The sequence below is a fragment of the Mustela nigripes genome, chromosome 6 (genome assembly GCF_022355385.1).
Source record: "Mustela nigripes isolate SB6536 chromosome 6, MUSNIG.SB6536, whole genome shotgun sequence".
Lineage (NCBI taxonomy): Eukaryota > Metazoa > Chordata > Mammalia > Carnivora > Mustelidae > Mustela > Mustela nigripes.
This window is the reverse complement of record NC_081562.1, coordinates 47,462,071-47,480,882: the sequence shown is the minus strand read 5'-3', so window position 1 is coordinate 47,480,882 and position 18,812 is coordinate 47,462,071. Positions and strand designations below refer to the sequence as shown.

The 18,812-nt window shown below is 36.7% G+C and overlaps 1 protein-coding gene across 3 annotated transcripts in view; it reads left to right on the top strand.

Annotated features, from left to right (window-relative positions):
• FRS2 (fibroblast growth factor receptor substrate 2) overlaps nt 1–18,812 on the top strand; it is a 116,687-nt gene that overhangs the window by 41,709 nt on the left and 56,166 nt on the right. For all 3 annotated transcript variants that reach the window (XM_059402484.1, XM_059402482.1, XM_059402483.1), the window contains exons 2-3: nt 8,700–8,795; nt 9,759–9,801. The gene's annotated coding sequence lies outside the window, so the exon portion shown is untranslated. The remainder of the gene's footprint in view (nt 1–8,699; nt 8,796–9,758; nt 9,802–18,812) is intronic.

Sequence of the window (18,812 nt, the reverse complement as noted above, 5' to 3'; positions counted from 1 at the left end):
CAAAGAAAACAGGTATAGCTTGTATTTAGTATTTCAGGATATGGATTTATTGAAGGTCCTTTCATGTGACATGAATTCTGCTTTTTAATTTGCTGGAAACTAGTTGAAGACACTGGTCATTCCTTCTTTAGTCCCTTGTACGATACCCATCATGAGAGAGTATCTTAAAAAGAGTTTGGTTGTGGAGAAAAAAGTCTGTAATATATTGCTGAAAACTATTTAGAGCCCACCAGAACTTCTAATGAATGAAGGTGATATTTTCCTCCTCTAACAGATAAAGGAGGAATTTAGAAAAAAATTACAATGCTTTCTTGGTTGATTTCTATTTTTGAAGTTACGGGCTACCATCTAGGAAAAAAAAGGGTAGAAGTGAGCATTATAAAAATTGTTTCTCCTTTTGAGGACATTAATGGAGTTGGGTTATAGTTCCTGGGACACATACGTATGATGACAGCATCTTCAAGAAGAAGGTATCAAATACTGAGGTATTTCGGTATTCAAGTAACTCCATTCCCTGAAAGAAGGGTAAACCTGTTTTAATATCAAGCTACTTTTCTTAGTGACTGTTTTATTGTGTGTAGTATTAAAATTCATGAAAAACAATAAACCTGCAGACTCTGTGATACTTAGATTTGTATAAATGTCCTTGTTATGTGTAATGTTGAAGACACTGAAGAAATTAACTCTGGAAATATTTACCTTGATGTTCTAGGTAGAATCACATGTTAAGATGTCTTGTTTCTTACTAAGAAATACATTTTATATCATGACCAGCGTGTGCCTAGCATGTTTGTATACAAAACAGAAGGTTTTAAAAATAATAGTTACTCATTCTGTGTGTGTGAGTGCCAAGGTAAAGAAAGGAAGGAGAGAGAGAAAAAGACAAACATTAACTGTAGGAAGAGATTGTATATGTGATAAAGTTTTAAGAAACAATACTGTGTGTGCTATCTACTTACATTTTGTTGAAATATAAAATAAAATAACAAAGCTGTAGGTAATGCCCCCAATGTTGACTTGAAAACCATGCAGTTTGGAGTGCCTGGGTGGCTCAGTGGGTTAAAGCCTCTGCCTTTGGCTCAGGTCATGATCCCAGGGTCCTGGGATCGAGCCCCACATCGGGCTCTCTGCTCCGTGAGGAGCCAACTTTCTCCTCTCTCTTTCCCTGCTTGTGATCTCTGTCTGTCAAATAAATAAATAAAATCTTAAAAAAAAAGAAGAAAAAAAAAAAAAAAAGAAAACCATGCAGGCATTCCCATTATCCTTATATTATCCTTATTTAATCTTAATGATAGTCCTGCATACAAAGTATTTCATCTTTGAGAAAGAAACACTAAGATTCTTAAGTTATTTTGAAAAAAATAAGGTTGTATTATTCATAATTGGTGTTATGGGGAAGTGTGTCCTCTCCTTAAAATTGAGAGAGATTTTTTTTTAAGTGTTAATTTATGCTGTCAATTCCCAGGTCACATTCAAGTATTTAGAAGACCAGCATATCTGTTTAGGCCTTTGGAAACTTTAAGTCATCAATCTGTTGAGTCTCTTCTCTGTGAAGAGGTCCATTGTTTAAATGGTATGTTTTTTAGTCAATGGGGATAATTTGTTCCAAGGAGTTTTCACTTTCTTTACACGACTAAGGACATTCAGTGAAGCAAGGCTACCTTTCCCCAGTGATGTGTCCTGATTATCTTTGTCTTTTTATTTTACAATAGGTATGTTACTTTGTTTTATTGTGTCATAGGCAGTGGGTGCATCTAATAATAATTAAATTTACATTTCTGAAAAAATATTTCTACAGCATTTTTTAAATTAGTTTTTATTTTTTATTAACATATAATGTATTATTAGCTCCAGGGGTACAGGTCTGTGAATCACCAGGTTACAAAATATTTTCTGATTGATGACTCATTAAACATTAGGTTCTGTTCGTTATAAAGAAGTGAGGCCAGTAAGTGTTATCCTATCCCATGGAGTCAGGAACTAAGTTGTTTCACATGAGAGAATTCTCTAGAAAAGGAAAATTACAATCTTAACTCTACTAATTCTGTTGTAAATTTTAAGAAATTAGTGGGGTACTCTAATGTTTGTATTTGTCTATATCTATATTACCAGGAGTGAAAGAAATATTTCAAACATCTGGAAAAGTACAGAAACTATTTTTGATAAATACCTGTGTACCCAGTCTATTGTATCTTAGTGTTTCTTGCCTGACTTCTCTGAGTGTATGGAATAACTATCAGTGACTTACAAGAGATAGAAGTTAGTCATAGTGAGAGAATACTAGTTACTGAGCCGTGGTGTGACTAGTTAGTTACCCAGTTCCCTTAGACCTCAGTGTAGCATATTTTTCTGATTCATCTCTTAATGCCATAGATTTCTTTTCAGTATATGTAACAGTGAACTTTCCCCTTTGTCCTTTTATCTAAAGCAACTTTTGAAGAATGGAACACATTTCTTGTATGAGCTGCCTGGATTTACATGTTACTCCTATAGGACAGATGTGGTATTTGTGACTAATAATTTCATTCCAGTTTAGTACAGATCATACTAGTGAAAAGAAAAATTTTGCATCATGGAGCTGTTTCTTTCTGGTTTGGACAAGTTATTTAACCACTCCGTGTGCTTTTTTAAAATAGCTTTCCCATTGAAAAGTTCTGAGAATTAAGTGAGCTAATGTAGATAACTGGTACACAGACGTTGCTCAAGAAGGGGCACCTGGGTGGCTCAGTCCGCTGAACTTCTGACTCTTGATTTCAGTTCAGGTCATGAGATCAAGCCCTGCTTGGGGCTCCATGCTGGGTGTGGAGCCTGCCTGAGATTCTCTTTCCTTCTCCCTCTGTCTCTGCTCTCCTGCTGCCCTGCCCCCGCCTGCCACCTTCTGTGCCCACAGGCACTCCCCTCCCCCCCAAAAAAGGAGTTGCTCAAGAAAGGTTACTTTAATATCACAAGCCTTCTTTGAAGTGGTTGAACTTGCTAAAGTCTGATTTCTAAACGAGTGGGGTATTTCTGCACAAAAATACTCAAGACTTCTCTTCACCTCCACCCCCACCCAGACAAAGCTGATTTTAACATTAAATTTCATCATCCAACTCTTAGAATCCCCGCTGTTTGTTTTTGGTTTATTTCTGTACCTAAGGTCTGATAGGCACATAACAAGTGCTTTGTGAACCTTAAACTAAGTGAAAATAGATTGTTCAGATGAAAGGTATGTGGATAAGTCAGTTTTGGGGCAATTCTAGAGATCTCTTGCCAGAACTGGTATCTTTGTTTTGGTCTTCAGAGCCTATTAAATGTGATCACTGAGTCATACTTGCTGTTTTCTCTGTCCCCTGGCTATGTCTCTTAAGACTCTGAAGCTTGCCAGCCACAGGATGTTTAAAAGGCAGAGTAGGCTTTAGCCCAGGGGAGTTTGTTTATTTAAAGAAAAATAATTAAGTTCAAACATCCCTACCATGTCATAGCTAGTCTAGTCATGTTTGAGTTAGTGAGTTCTTTTGATTCTTTCTGGTGGTCATGGTACCTAAAGGTATCAAATTTGAAAGTAGTTTAAACTTTCTCTGAGATTACTTGGAACTTTATAATGTAATCCTAAAGAGAAGTCCCTAAAGGAGTGGAGGAAAGGGCCAATTATTTTGCTAGTTGTTGTTTTTTGATGGGACTCATTTATTTATTTATTTTTTAAAATTTTGGGACACCTGGGTGGCTCAGTTAAAGCCTCTGCCTTCGGCTCACGTCATGATCCCAGGCTCCTGGGATCAAGCCCCACATCCAGCCCCACATTGGGGCTCTCTGCTCAGTGGGGAGCCAGCTTCTCCCACCTCTGTCTCTTCCTGCCTTTCTGCCTGCTTGTGATCTCTGTCAAGTAAATAAATAAATAAATAAAATTAAAAAAAATTTTATTTGTTTGATGGGGCGCCTGAGTGGCTCAGTGGGTTAAGCCTCTGCCTTCAGCTCAGGTCATAATCCCAGGGTCCTGGGATTGAGCCCCGCATAGAACTCTCTGCTCAGCAGGGAGCCTGCTTCCTCCACTCTCTCTCTGCCTGCCTCTCTGCCCACTTGGAATGTCTGTCTGTCAAATAAATAAAATCTTAAAAAAAAATTATTTATTTGAGAGAAAGAGAGTACGAGCAGTGGGAAAAAGCAGACTCCCTGCTAAGCAGGAAGCGCAATTCACGGCTCCATCCCAGGACCCTGAGATCATGACCTGAGCCGAAGGCAGAGGCTTAACTGACTGGGCCATCCAGGTTCCCCTTTAATGGGACTCATTTATTTTTCAAATCATTTACCACTCCTTCCTAGAGTTATGATACAGGTGATTTAAAAACAAAATAGCACCCCCCAAAAAAGCACTGTTGTGGCTTTACCTTCATTAATTCTTTGAAGTTGGGACCTTAAGAACCTTTTTAAAAGGGGCAGTGCAATTCTGCAGATGTTTAGGCACAAAGATACAGTAATTGGTCACTTTCATATTTTGGTTAATTACCATCTCCAAAATATTTCTCCTTACATATTCTCTGCCAGATAAGAATATCTGAGGCAGATATTTTGTATTTTGAGCTCACCTAGGGTACCAGGACCTATCTCTTGATAAGATAACTTGTAAAAACTAAGCCCTAGAGGAAGTGGAGGAAGAATAAGACAGATACTGTTCTCCAGGCAGAGGAAAAGAAAGACAAGTCCTTGAAGTGAGAACGTGCTTGAAGTGTTTAAGGCAAGGATCCTTAACAAGGAGGAGAATGGTAAGAGATCATGTTTGAGAGAAGTGGAAAGCAAATATAAGATCATGTCCTTATGGCCTTTGTTAGGGATTTTGGCTTCAGACTGGTGAGATGGACTCAGAGGGTTGAGCGGAAGAATAACATGATCTAACTTTCTTTTGTAAAAGACTTATCTGACTGACTTATTGAGTTGAGCAAAGGGAGAGGCTGAGAGATCAGATAGGGAGCTATTAGGGTAATATGGATGAGAACTAAGGTGGCATGGACCATGGTGGTTAGAGTGGAAATGTTAAAAATGGTAACATTATGGATGTCTTTTGAAACTGGAGCTCCCAAGATGAACACTTAGTGTGTAGCGATAAATATTTCTGCACATAGTGTTTGACCCATTTTTTAATGATGTTAAAATTAATTGCTGGGTTCAAAGTTTGTCTATTTGATTTATCTATTATAAAGTTTCCTTTTAGTTTTTTACCTAATGGTTTTAGCAACCATTGATCATTATTTATTTACTTATTTTTAAAGATTTTAATTTATTTATTTGACATACAGAGATCACAAGTAGGCAGAGGTAGGCAGAGAGAAGGGGGGAAAGCATACATATATATATATATATGAAATATATTTATATATAAATATATATATTTTTTTTCTTTAAAAGATTTTATTTATTTGACAGAGATCACAAGCAGGCAGAGAGGCAGGCAGAGAGAGAGAGGGAGGAGGAAGCAGGCTCCCTGCCTAGCAGAGAGCCAGATGTGGGACTCGATCCCAGAACCCTGAGATCATGACCCAAGGTGAAGGCAAAGGCCCAACCCACTGAGCAACCCAGGCACCCCTTTAAAAATATATTTAATGTTTTGGAGGCACTTGGGTGGCTCAGTCATTTTAGCATCTGACTCTAGGTGTTTTGCTCAGGTCCTGATCTCATGGGTCATGGGATGGAACCCCACGTTGAGCTCCGTGCTCAGTGGAAGTCTGGTTGTATATTCTCTCCCTCTGTCCCCTTCCTCTGCTCATGTGCAGCCTCTTTCTCTCAAATAAATAAATCTTTAAAAGAAAAATATATATTTAATGTTTCAATTAGTGGTAGTCATTCCACTTTGATGTTCAAAATGTCATTACCATTGATATGTTCATTTGATCTTAAAACATGTCTCCAGCATAAAAACTGTAAAACAAGGTTGAGAAGTCTGACTTTCATCCCTGTCCCTTCCATCCTGCTTTCTTTTTCCTTTAGATAACCATTTAAACATGATTTTGGTTTATCCTTCCAGTGCTCTTTTCCTTTTGAAAGAAAAAACCCCGAGGTTTGTATTAATATTTGTAGTCCCCCTCCCCACCCTTTTTTTTAAACAAAAAGAATAGCATTGTGTGAAATACTAATTCAGGTATAGTATGGGAAGTAGAGAGTTCCTGGTTTCCTTCGTGGTTATCGCCCTCGACCCGCAAGGACGACAAGACGCCCCAGTTCGGATGCATCTTCTCTCTCTTTATTTCCGCAAGTCTACACACTTATATACACTTACATGACCAATCAGCGAGCAGGGTATAGGAGCGAGCAAATCAGGCTGTGCACCTAAAGGAACAGCTTCGCTAGCAACCAATGCTGTTTACTTCCTCTTTGGGCGTTCCGCTTAGTCTCACGAGGCAATCCTAACCTGGCAACTAGCCAGGCGCCATCTTTTAATGGCGGAGGCCGCCCTGGCCAGGGGCCTGCCTCCGACACGTGGTTATTCTTGAGATTTGTCAACTTTTTATTCCATGTAAAAAAATTTCTTGTATTCCTTCCTGTCTCCACAACTAGTGCTTAAAGAACATACATGTTAAAAAAAAAAAATAGCCTACTTTACTATTGGGACTTCATCAAGATAAAAAACTTTTGCACAGCAAAGGAAGCAGCAAAACCAAAAGACAGCCGGCAGAATGGGAGAAGATATTTGCAAATGACATATCAGATAAAGGGCTAGTATCCAGAATCTATACAGAAATATCAAATTCAACACCCAAAGAACAAATAATTCAGTCAAGAAATGGGCAAAGACAGGAACAGACATTTCTGCAAAGAAGACATCCAAATGGCCAACAGACACATGAAAAAGTGCTAAGTATCACTTGGCATCAGGGAAATACAAATCAAAACCTCAAAATACCATGTCATACCAGTCAGATGGCTAAAATTAACCAGTCAGGAAACGACAGGTGTTGGTGAGGATGCAGAGAAAGGGGAACCCTCCTACACTGTTGGTGGGAATGCATGCTGGTGCAGTCACTCTGGAAAACAGTATGGAGGTTCCTCAAAAAGTTGAAAATAGGGGCACCTGGGTGGCTTAGTGGGTTAAAGCCTCTGCCTTCAGCTCGGGTCATGATGCCAGGGTCTTGGAATTGAGCCCCACATTGGGCTCTCTGCTCAGCAGGGAGCCTGCTTTTTCCTCTTTCTCTCTGCCTGCCTCTCTGCCCACTTGTGATCTCTGTCTGTCAAATAAATAAATAAAATCTTAAAAAAAAAAGTTGAAAATAGAGCTACCCTATGAGCCAGCAATTGCACTATTAGGTATTTATCCCAAAGATACAAATGTATTAATCCAAAGGGGCACATGCATCCAAATGTTTATAGCAGCAATGCCCATAATAGCCACACTGTGGAAAGAGCCTAGATGTCTGTCAACAGATGAATGGATAAAGATGTGGTACACACACACACACACACACACACACACACACACAGGAATATTATGCAGCCACGAAAAGTCGGAATCTTGCCATTTGCAGTAATGTGGAAAACTAGAGGGTATTATGCTAAGCGAAGTAAGTCACCATCTGATCTCACTGATATGGGGAATTTGAGAGACAAGACAGAGGATCATAGGGGAAGTGGGAAAAATGAAACAAGACAAAACCAGAGAGGGAGACAAACCATAAGAGACTTTTAATCTCAGGAAACTAACTGAGGGTTGCTGGAATGGAGGAGGGTAGGAAGGATGGGGTGGCTGGGTGATGGACATTAGGGAGAGTATGTGCTATGGTGAGTGCTGTGAATTGTGTAAAACTGGTGAATCACAGATCTGTACCCCTGAAACAAATAATATATTATGTGTTAATGAAATAATAATAAGAAAATAAAAAAGAAATAAAAAAAATAGCCTACTTGCAACATTTAGCAATATTTAGCAAAATTATATATCTAGCAATTCCCCGTTTGGAGTTTTCCCCCAAAGATTGCAGTAACAAAATTACATAGTGACATATGCCTTTGTTCTGTTCCTTGAAGGCTGGTACCGTGTCTTGTCTTTTAATTATGGGCTTTGTTTGCTGGGGAAAATACAATAACGATGACATAGTTGGCATTGATAGCAATGGTATATGTGTGGAAGAAATGTCATTTTAAGAATTTACCATTTTGAAATAGTACCAGGTTAAATATTTCATCAATTAAAATTACATCACTCATCAGTTTATTCAGTCTTTCACTGAATATTTACCGAGCACTTACTGCACGGCAGTCATTGTCTTAAGTGCTCAAAAGATATCAGTACATAAAGCCAGTAAAAATCTCTTTTGGAGCCTTCTTTCTATAGGGGTGTATGGGGGGGGAAGATACAAACATACATTATTAGTTAATTTATTTTTTCCAAATGTGGAGTTTTAGGGCTTCTCTCCTACATCTTCCTTTTTTCTTTTTCCAGTCTGTAAATGGCATTCTTAGGAATTGCAAGACCCTGCTGGGTGAAGGCGTTTAGGACTGAAGAATTTATAGATCTTTATACTCAGTATGTGTAACGTAATTCTGGTCTCATGGGGTGACAGCATATATTCGAGCTCTCTCACTTCATCCTCAGCCCTGGTAATGTTTTTTATTAGAAGGTTGCTCAAGAAATTTTTTGATAACTCTTTTTATAGACACTAAAATTTAGGAAATTGTCCTTAAAGATTTGATGTTTTTGTTATGATATGTTCTTAATGACTATGTCTTTATTTCAGAAATGACCACTAAGAAGTAGACGCCCAGATGCAAAAGTGATGAAACAGTCAATTTGTCATAAAATAAGATGCAGCTGTGGCTTTTCAACCAGATTAGTAAGTGCGGCCCGAATTTTTTAAAACTTTATACTTATTTTATCTACTTTGAAAAACATTTACTAGAAAGTATAGTGGACATTTTCTTAAGTGTTAGCTTGTGTTTCTTTTGTTACTTTGGATTGTAGTACAAAATAGAGCATGTAGCTCTACAGAATGTATGCTGTGTTGTACCTTTTTAAGAACCGTAAAGGTTTATAAAATCAGAGCTTTAGAGGAAATACATGAAAAAGAGTCACTATGTTACCACTATCTGAATACAGCTCTTTTTAAAATGTTTGTATATTTGTTTTCCTTCCCAGTCTCTGTTCTGTACATTTTTTAAAAAAAAATCATTTTGATCTTAGTATTGTGAAGAGTATGCTTCTTTTATATCTTTTAAAATTAATTGTTTTAGATGTTTCTCCCTATGAATAAAAATGTACTCTTTAGTACAGGGTTTCTTATTGGGGTAATGAAAATGTTCTGGAATAATATGGTGGTGATGGTTACATAACTTTGTGACTGTAGTAAAAACCACTAAATTTTACACTTTAAAGGGGTAAATTTTATGACATATGGAGTACACCTAAAAACTACCTTTCGGGATATCAAATCTTGGTAAGAGTAAAACCCAATTGAGTACCGGTTTTTAGAATATGAAAATGTGCTGAGACATTACTATGTACCTAGAAGAAATGATTTGATAGTCAGTAGAATAGTGTTTTTGTAATAATAAAAATAATGAATTTTATATTTTAATACAAATATTAAAATACTTTTTTAATACTTTATAATTTTATACTTTATACTTTTTATACTTATTTATTTTGTTTAAGGGACTTACTGTCTCTTAAGTTTTGGTAATACCAAATGTCATGACATTCTGAATGTACTGGATTAGCATTTTGTTAACTTTTTATTTTTAAGAGGCTTCCTGTTTTAAAACCAACATTTTAATTTTTCTACCTGAAATTTTTTTAGGAACAGAATTGTATCTATTCTTCTCAGAAGAGAATTCCACAAGGTAAGAAGTTGTTATTATAGTAGTAAACAAATATAGTTGAATATAGGCTTAATTACTCTTTATTTTTTAATCCTTTCCCTGTATTTATTTCATGTCTTTTCTTGATTATTACAAGATTATCACGAATTTTTTAGCTCCTCCTTTACTACCTCAGAATTTGCAAACAAGGTATATCTCATCTTATTTAAGATTAAAAGGGTATGACAAAAGTAGTCACCTTTGAAACTCAAATAATGCTTTTCACGGTATCCTTATTCCTAATATTATTAAGGAACTTAATTCCTAGGATCCCTAGGATTGGGTTTGTCCATTTTAGAAAAGAAGTTTTCCTCTTCCTTTGGGACACATTCAGCTTTTTACCTTGGTGGACATTACCTAAATGACTTGGGGTGGTAGAGGAGTCATAGAGGCTCTATTAGAGGCCTTAAGTTAAGGGAGATTATTTACCTGGGTTTCCACCTATGAAAATTATAGAACTCCTACATTCACATTAAAAAGTAGAATGCTTTCTCCTAGGTAATTAATAAAATATTTAGTAACAGTTAGTATTAAAAAAATTCCAAATGATCTTTACAATGAATTTTAAATCAACATTGATTTAGATTGTTAGACTTTTTAGACTTCTGAAAGATTGAAATGCTCAAGTGAGTAGATAGTAAAATCACCTCTTGGTGTGCTTATTACCCTATACTAGTCATGCTTGACTTTAACCGGTTACATTTACGGGAACTCTTTGGTACGGGTAGTAGTGATCACTGCAGGTGAATTTAATCTGTCAACTGGAAAAATGCTTATAAAATGAATTATTCAGATCAATAACTGTTTCTCATTTATTGTCCTTTGTCCTGAGGGGAACATGGGCTCTCAAACACATCTTTCCCACCTGTTTTTGAAATTGCCACAGATTTAATCAGGTCAGTTTTTATCCTGATAACTGAAAACACAGGGTTAAAATAAAGAGACCCATTGGTTCATGAAGAGGGAGTGGGGAACAAAGCATCACTAGTTTTCACTTCCAGGTTTCTTGTGAAGCTTTTCCCCTGTATTTTTCTTCTATCTTTGGACAGTTAAGAGAGGGAGTCATGGAACCTGTGTATAGCACTATCTGACCCTCCAGGTGCTATTCAAAGGCAGTGCTTCAGGAGAAATCCAGATTGTTCTTTTCTTGGACCATTGTGCTTAAAGTGAAAACAGAAATTTCAGAAGATTTAATTATAGTGAACTTGATCTCTTACACCTTTGTCCCTGTTCTTGGGGCAAATGGAGTTTGAATTCTTAAACATTAATACAGTCTATTATACAATGGTGATGGATCATGCTATCTGATATCCTTAGGGCTCTCCTGTAAGTGTTCAGTAAATACGTATGTTTATAAACACTCAGATTCTTTCATAGCTTTTTTTAGAGTAGAAGATAATCAAAACAAGATTATTCATATTTATATAGTATCATCCTCCTACACTGTCAAAGGTATTAAAAGGACAGTGACAACTTTAATAAAAATTGTTAACTGTACACTCGCAGATGGTTGAAGTGGTAAATTTTATGTTATATATACTTTACCACAATTTAAAAAATTGTTTAAATTCTTGAGCAACTCTGTTTACTGTGAAAGAGGATGGCTATGCTTGAAGTATCAGTTTTTAACCTTAATTACTAGAGTATTGAGTTAGTGATATTCCTTAGTTTGTGTCATACCCATCATCACTGGTTCATTAAAGGACCGTTTTTCTGTTTTCCTTTATAACTAGTCCCTATATAAGTGACCCTTTAATATATTTGATATGTATCCCTTTATGTCATATAAAATGTTTTATTATTTCATGTATTTTAATTATACATTAGGCTTTAGTCGAATTCTTGTAGTCCCCTTCACTCACCTCCCTCTTTCTTTCTAAAACCTGGCCATGTTGCTGAGTGTTTGTCTAATTTGTTTTGTCTAACTGGTACATTGTATTTTAGGTTATTTATTAAAATGAAACTGTTAATGTATCAAATTCCTTAAATGTATAAGGAACATTAAATGAACATTTAAGAGAAGTCCAATTTGTGTTCATTTTTTAATATTAAAATTGTATCTAGGGTGCCTGGGTGGCTCAGTGGTTTGGGCCTCTGCCTTCAACTCAGGTCATGATCTCAGCGTCCTGGGATCGAGCCCCGCATCAGGGTGTCTGCTCAGCAAGGAGCCTGCTTCCTTCTGCTCCCCCCTCTGCCTGCCTCTCTGCCTACTTGTGATCGCTCTCTGCCCCCCCCCCCCCCAAAAATTGTATCTAAAAGATGGAATTAAATGCTGTGGAAGATAAGAGGAAACATAAACATCTGTCTCAAAGGCCAAGAGTCTGTTAGAACAGTCAAAGGAAAGAATTGTGGGGCCTAACAAACACATGTATTTTTCTTCTAGAAACAGTTTGTTAAAATGCTCTGGTCTCAGTGTTAGCCCACAATAACTTAATAATTGAAAGATACCAGTAATATTTTAGAACCTCCCCATTACCTATTACTTCATTAATTTTTACCTTGTAGTATATTTCTTTGACGCATAACCATGTTCTGTGAATTCCCATCACCGAATCTAATACAGAGTAAGAACAGTACAAATGCAGGTTTCTAAATTAGGGATGCAGAAATACAATTTCATCTGTAGTAGCACATTATTAGCAAAACAGCTTCTCTTGGATCCCCTAACTAGAAACTACCAGAGAGTGGGAACTTCAGAAGCTCTGTGTCCATGGTGATGGTATGCCTTTCACCAATGAAAAGGATAGAAAGAGGAACACTCCTGTGAGGGGAAAGGGTGATTCCTCACTTGAGAAGAAGGATAATGACAGCTGTGATCAGATCAGGGAAGGGCTTCCAACAGATAGAAAAAGCTAAAGGTACCTTGTGGGGAGTAGTTTGTGTGGGAGGAGGATTTTAGGGGCACTTTGTTCTGGGAGCTAGGAGAAAATGTTACTGATTCAGTAGTGGAATGGCAGGGGTAAGGGAATTCATGTTTGCTGAAAGTGAAGTCAGTTTGAAGCTTATTTATTTATATGTTTATAAGGTCTTTGGGGAGAAGACCAGCAACTCTGGAGGTTGTTATTGAGTTAGTATCCCATGCATTGTTGAATACTCCCTACACTTTTAAAAAATAACAATTTGGAGAATTAGATTAGACATCAGGTAACATAGTCCTTTTTTCTAGTTTGATTAGTTTCTGAGTATTTTATATGGCTTAGTAATTTCATTACTTTCACCTTGTTATCTTAAGAGATGGCATAAGTAAAACAGTCTCATTTTACAAATGATGAAACTAGAAATGGAGTGAGCTTTAGGGTTTTTTGTTTTTTGGTTTTTTTTTTACTAATCTATACTGACACCCTGTCAACTGATATTTTGCCCTATATAGGATATTTAGTTACTAGTTTTAACTTAAAAGAAATGTTTCTGACCTGGAAGAAACTCATAGCCTAAAAAGTTTTAAAAACACATATATAGAAACAAAAATATAACCAATGAATAACTATTGATAGTCACTTAACCTTAAGGTTAATTAAAAAGCTTTAATAAACTCACTTCAGTTTTGTCTGCTACTGTTAATATAGAACATTATTTCAAAAATATTTCCATTTTGGGGCACTTGGGTGGCTCATTCGGTTAAACATCTGCCTTTAGCTCAGGTCATGATCTCAGGATCCTTAGATCCAGCCCCATGTGGGCCTCCCCACTCAGTGCGTTATCTGCTTGTCCCTCTCTCTCTACCACTCCCAACTCCATTTGTGCACTTTAGCACTCTCTCTTTCCCAAATAAATGAATAAAATCTTTTTAAAAATTCCAATTTATAACAAATACCATAAATTTAGTTTCTTTTAAGTTTAGAATATGCTTGTTTCTTAAGGATTTGGGGTCTAGGTAGATGGATGGGACAATTAGAATCCCCAGTTTGTGGGAATGGAACAAGCAATTTGATCTCATATATTTCAGAATATGGTAATCCCTTCCCCCCAAATCATTTGTTTGTAGTTTGAAAATCAGGGAAACTGTTATAAACCTGTATTTTTTTCTCCTGAGTGACTTAATTTGGTTCAGGCCCAGCTTTAGTGATATAAGTACAGATCAAGTTTGGTTCTGAGTAATCCAGTTTTATCCTGGGGCATTCTAGGTCTGGTGTGTCTTTGGATATACTAACCATTTGGTTTCAATACCTCATTGACATTTGATCCTCTGGAAAGATTGTGAGAGATTTCACATGTAGGTGGTGGGATAAAGGAACCCAGATTGTCTCATAGTCTATTGAGTAGATTGGAGTTATAGGACTTTGAAGTTTAGTAATGTTACTGTTATTCAAAAATAGGCTGTGGTGTTAAAAAGACAGGTCTTCTGACTCTGATTTCTTGTTGTATATTGAGACTTCCAATGTGGTTTAAGTAAATGTGAACTTTAAAAAATGTGGATAACTTTATTTTTTTTATAAAAGAATACAGTTACTTCAGATACCTTTTTTGTTTCACGTTCCAATCTTCTTTAGAATTCCATATGAGCTGCCCCCCCTTTTTTAAAAGCCACTTGCTTTCGAATTTAAAAAAGAAAAAACCAAAAAACCAAAAACTCAGAATAGGTTGAAACTTGACACAAATTGCTGCCACAGAACAAAAGTGCTGATCAAGTTAAATCAACCCCTGTAATGTGTATTGAAAGGAAAACCTCTCCTCTCTCCCCCAGTTTGAAGAACAAGCATTTTTCCTGCCAAGAAGGGCTGACTTTAAATGGACCAGCTGTCCATATTAGGAGCATTGGGTTGCTAAGGTGACCATGGCTGTTTGGAGAAGAATGCAGCTGAGAGGGCAAGTTCTTGATGTGTGAGCTGAGGGAAGGAATGTGGTGTGATTGTGCATCATTCCTCCTAATCACATGCTCACAAAGTGCTGTGTGGGCAGCATGGAGAAACTACAAATCTGAGGGCTACAGCTTGTGTGTGGTTAAAATCATTTTGTTTTCATGTGAGCCGTAGGCTTACAGTTTAGATTGAAAACATCTACCTTGTGTGTGTGTGTGTGTGTGTGTGTGTGTGTTTTGGGTGTGAGGAGGGTGTTTGATGGTAGTAGATACATTGGGATTGAGTTTGTTTTGTATGATGGACACATACTTTCATATGGTGAGACAAAAATTATCTTGGGATAAATGTTCTTTCCATCTCATCCCTTTCTGTCTTATATACGGTGTTATTAGTTCCCCCAAGGAATGATGTGTTCCTTGTAATTATATCTTGGGCACTTTTAGTTTCAGATTTATTTGAAACTCCTAAGAGTATGTTGTCTATTTGGTCCATTTCTCCCCTCCTGCCTTTTTAAGATAGTTTTTTCTCTTCCCAAGGTAGATCTTAATACATTATATTTCTTCCCTGAAGCTTCCAAAGATAGGTTTGGCATTTGGTAAAAAATATAATTCAAGGAACAGTGGGAAGTGTCAAACTAACAAGCCCACTTACCTAAAATACTATTTAGATTTTACCATGGACATCATTGCTAATATTTGAAATGAGATACAGCCATATCCATTGCTACAGACACTTACTGAATGAATATGAGGTTTTGTGTTTTTTTATCCTTGCTAACATATCATTACAATAACAGGTTGATCTTAAATGAGAACATAAATGTGCAGTATCTTTAAGATGTGAGGTCACTGGACATTGGCAGTTCTGTATTACATAAGCATTCTATTCTTATTCAGATAATCTATGTGCTTTGACACAATTGCTGTTTAATTGATTAATTTATAAAATATGGAGAGAAATTAAAAGATGAAAATAATTTGATCATTGAATTCATTTGGTTATTCTCATGGTATGCCTTGATAACTTTTGATGGCATTCTCTATCAACTAAATGCTTCACGGTTTTGCCTTTTGCATTTAATCCTCAAATCTCCTAGTAATTGATTTTTGTGACACGTATGGGATATGAATTCACTCTTTCCATGTGGATAATTGGTTATCCCAGTACTGTTTATTAAAATTGTTCTTATTTCTTCCCTGATATATGAAATTTCTTATGTCATAAATCAAGTTTTCATATAGGTAGTTTTATTTCTGTACTCTCTCTTCTGTACCATTGATCTTTTGTCTACCCCTGAATCATACTATCTCAGATATTTCAGATACTCAGTTTTGTTTCTTGTCTTGTTCATGACCTGAAAAAATGCTTTCAAATTTCACGGTTTATTATTTTTTTAAAAAGATTTTATTTATTTTTTTGACAGAGAGAGAGATCACAAGTAGACAGAGAGGGAGAAGCAGGCTCCCCGCAGAGCAGAGAGCCCGATGTTGGGCTCCATCCTAGGACCCTGAGATTGTGGCCTGAGCTGAAGGCGGTGGCTTAACCGCCTGAGCCATCCAGGCACCCAAATTTCACAGTTTAAAATGATACTTGTGGTTTTTTTAAATGATCGTCTTTACCAAATTCAAGAAGTTTTCATTCTATTCCTACCTGGCTAGGACTTTGGTTTATCTGTTCATTTTAAATCATGAATGGATGCTGAACCATACTGAAAGGCTTTTGTATAACTTCAGCAATGATTGAAAGTTTTTCTCTTTAATTTGTTGATGTAGTCAGTTACATTGATTTTTTTCAAATTAGGTTACCTAAGCATTGCTAGGATAAACCCAATTTAGTCATGTAGGGATTATCTTTTTTTTTTATTATAAATTATTAGATCTGGTTTGCTTAAATTTTGTTTAGGATTTTTACATTAATATTCATGAGTCAGATTGGCTTTTAAATTTCCATGCTTATATTATCCTGGTTGGATTTTTAACGTATCTCTCTTTTTAAATGTTAGCTGTGTTAAAATATACGTATTATAAAATTTACCATCTTACCCATTTTTAAATGTATGGTTTAGTGTAGTGTAAAGTATATTCACATTGGCTGTGCAGCTAATCTCCAGAACTTTTTCGTCTTGCAAAACTGAAACTCTATACCCATTAAACACTCTTCATCTCTCCCTCCCCATCACCGTGGCAACCACCATTCTTTCTATTTTTATGAGTTTGACTACTGTAGATATCTCCTAGAAGTGAAATCATACCGTATTTATCTCTTTGTGCCTGGCTTTTCACTTAGTATAATGTTGTAGCATGTATCAAAATTTCCTTTTTAAGGCTGAATAATATACCATTGTATGTATAAACATTTTGTTATTTGTTCATCTGTTAGCGGACAAGTATGTTGCTTCCACCTTCTGGCTATTGTGAATAATGCTGTTGTGAACATAAACATACAAATAAATTCTACACACTTCCTTAAATGCTTTTGGATACAGACCCAGAAGTGGTATTGCTGATGATGTGGTAATTCTATTTTTAATCTTTGAGGAGTTGCAATCCTGCTTTTCGAAGCAGCTACACCATCTATGTTCCCACCAGCAGTATGAAGGGTTCCAACCTCTCCATATACTTGCCAACACTTATTTTCTGTGTGTGTGTTTGTGTGTGTTTTAAGATTTTATTTATTTATTTGACAGAGAGAAACACAGTGAGAGAGGGAACACAAGCAGGGGGAGTGGGAGAGGGAGAAGCATACTTCCCACAGAGCAGGGAGCCCGATGCTGTACTTGATCCTAGAATCCCAGGATCATGACCTGAGCCGAAGGTAGCCGCTTAAGGACTGAGCCACCCACTCACCACCCTCCCCCCACCGTGTGTGTTTGTGTGTGTGTATGTGTGTGTGTGTGTGTGTTTAAAGATTTATTTGAGAGAGATCAAGAGAGGGCATCCGCACGTAGGGAGCCGGGCAGAGGGCTAGGGAGAGAAACAGGCTCCCTGCTGAGAGCATTGCTGCCTGTGGGGCTTGCGACTCCATCTCAGACGACCTGAGCCTTTGGAGCTGGGGCATTGATCTCAGGACTCTGAGATCATGATCTGAGCTGAAATCAGGAGTCAGATGGTGAACCAATGGAAGCCACCCAGGCACCCCTGTTTTCTGTTTGGTTCTTTTTTTGATAGTAGCCATCCTAATGGTTATGAAGTAGTATCTCATTGTCGTTTTGACTTGCGTTTCCTTATTAACTAGTGATGTTGAGGCTCTTTCCATAAAATTGTTGGCCATTTGTGTATTTTCTCTGGAGAAATGTCTGATCAAGTCCTTTGCCCATTAATCAGGTTACTTGTGTAGTTGTTACTGTTGTTGCTTATCAGATATATGTTTTGTAAATTTTCTCCTGTGTCTTTTAGGTTGCCTTTTCAGGCTGCTAATTGTTTCCTTGGATGCCTAAAAGTTTTTAATTTTGATGTAGTTCAGCTTATCTATTTTTACCTCTGCTGCCTGTGGGTTTGGTGTCATAGCCAAGAAATTATTGTCAAATCCAATGTCATGAAGCTTCACTCCTAGCTTTTTTCTGAGTATTATACTTTTAGATCTTATATTTAGGACTTTATTTTGAATTAATTTTTGTATAAAGTATAAGGTAAGGGTCCAAGTTCATTCTTTGGCATGTGGATATCTTATTTTCTCAGCACCATTTCTTGAAATGATGGTCTTTTCCTCCATTGAATGGTGTTGGCATCCTTTGTCCTGATTGGATTTTGATATGAATTAGAAAGTGTTTTTCTTTTTTCACTGTTCTCTAGAAGAGTTTGTTTAAAGTTGTAATTATTTCTTTTTTTTATATATTTGTTGTTTCTCCACCATTTGGTGGGACTTACTTGTAAAACTATTTGGATTTGATAATTTTTTTAGTGGAAAGATTTTAAACTAACTGTTCAATTTAAAAAAAAAAAATCCATTTATTTGGGAGAGAGAGATAATGAGAGAGAGAGCACGAGCAGGGAGGAGAGGGAGAAGCAACTCTTGATGCGTGGCTCTATCCCAGGACCCTGGGATCATGACCTGAGCTGAATGAAGGTAGACGTTTAAGTGACTGAGCCACCCAGGTGCCCCACTGTTTGATTTTTTAATAATTATTTTTCTGTTTAGATTCTCTATTTCTTATTTTTAAATGCTCAGTTGATATATTTGTCCTTTAAAAACTGA